Source organism: Palaemon carinicauda, chromosome 4 (assembly GCF_036898095.1).
Source record: "Palaemon carinicauda isolate YSFRI2023 chromosome 4, ASM3689809v2, whole genome shotgun sequence".
In the NCBI taxonomy this organism is placed as follows: domain Eukaryota; kingdom Metazoa; phylum Arthropoda; class Malacostraca; order Decapoda; family Palaemonidae; genus Palaemon; species Palaemon carinicauda.
Genome location: NC_090728.1, coordinates 115531596 through 115533132, shown reverse-complemented (window position 1 = coordinate 115533132; position 1537 = coordinate 115531596).

The window sequence follows — 1537 nt, the reverse complement described above, 5'->3', positions numbered from 1 at the left end:
ACTGTATTCTAACTCCAAGGCCTTTATGTTGCCTCTTTATAAATAATCCTTCTTCCCTGCCATGATTTTATAATTTATAATAAATCTTACAAGTTATGAGTGATTGAAAATATTTTTCTTGTCTTTATTTCAGTTATTGCCGTTGCTCTTTCTTGTGGTTAAAATTTTATAATTATTTAAGTATTGGTAAGGAATGTATTTGATAATAATTTCCGTTACTTGGTTATAAATGTGACAGATTTTTATTATTATATCGCTATTTGAAGGGTAAAAAGCATCTTTCAGGATATGTTTATCCAGATCGGGTATATGTTTTACGCGGTCTGGTGGTTTTAAATTTCTTCAATTAGCCCAAGTTTACTCATAGCAAACACTGGTATTATTTCATAGTTTTCTTAAATTGAATACATTACATTTTATATTTAAATTGGTATATTCGTTTTTGGAATAAATTCAATATATTTTGCTATAGCTAATCGTTTATATTGTCATATTATAACTAATGCTTTTTCATGTATCTATTTACATGCAGGCGAGGAAGTAAAGCTGCTCCTAACCAGGAAATACCGTAGGAATTCAAAACCTCAAATCATCTGATGTACTAACTTTAAAAATGATTGTTATCCAGTTTATGGCAATTCATTTTTTAATTATAGTTTAAGGTTCTTTTGTATAAATAAAAATGTTGTTTGTATGATATCTATAATTTCTTATTCCTGGTAGCAAGCCACGAGATTACATAATCTATTTTCAGCTTAAGAGTCCAAAACAAATAGTGAATTATGACAATTGTTGAATATTGGCAATTGTTTTAAAAACTATCTGCCAGCAAGTAAAAGCCAGTGAAGAAAAATATAAGAAGGACGATCTCCCGATATCCAAAGCATAAATAGGAAGCGTTATGGCAGCAAGCCCTCTAAGAATATAGGGTAATCTAGATTTCAAGTAAAAACTTCCATACACAAAGAAGACAATACCAGTATAAGAATGGTCACGTTGAGTTGAAAATACAAGGGATTTTTACTGAGTTGCTCTTCTTCCTTGCCATATGTAAAACAATGTAACACGTACAGTTGGACGCATGAATTCCTGGTAAACCCCACTTTGAGAAAGCGCGCCCTGTCACAATCTAACTCTAAGGAGAAGTCTATGCGTAGCCCCACCACGTCTGCCATCCTTGATGATTAGGGTTATTTTTTTATTTTTTTTCCCGGGGGGTAGGGGGGGGGAGGCCGGGTTGTTGTTGAAGAATGCATCTGTTTTATTCTTGACTTTATGTGAGACTAAATGGAAAGGATGACTGTAGGAGAAAGAAGAGACGACTCTGAATATAACCAATGCTGGGTGTGTATAAAATAAATAATTAAATGAATAAATAAATGATAAATTGGGTGACTGAATAGTAGATGAGAAGTGCAAATAAAATCAAACGTTGAAACATATGATTAGATTGTTAGAGCAACTCTCCTTCACGGAATTGGCTTGTTAATACTTTAGAAAGTATATAACAACATGTTTAGCAGACGAGGATTAGAAG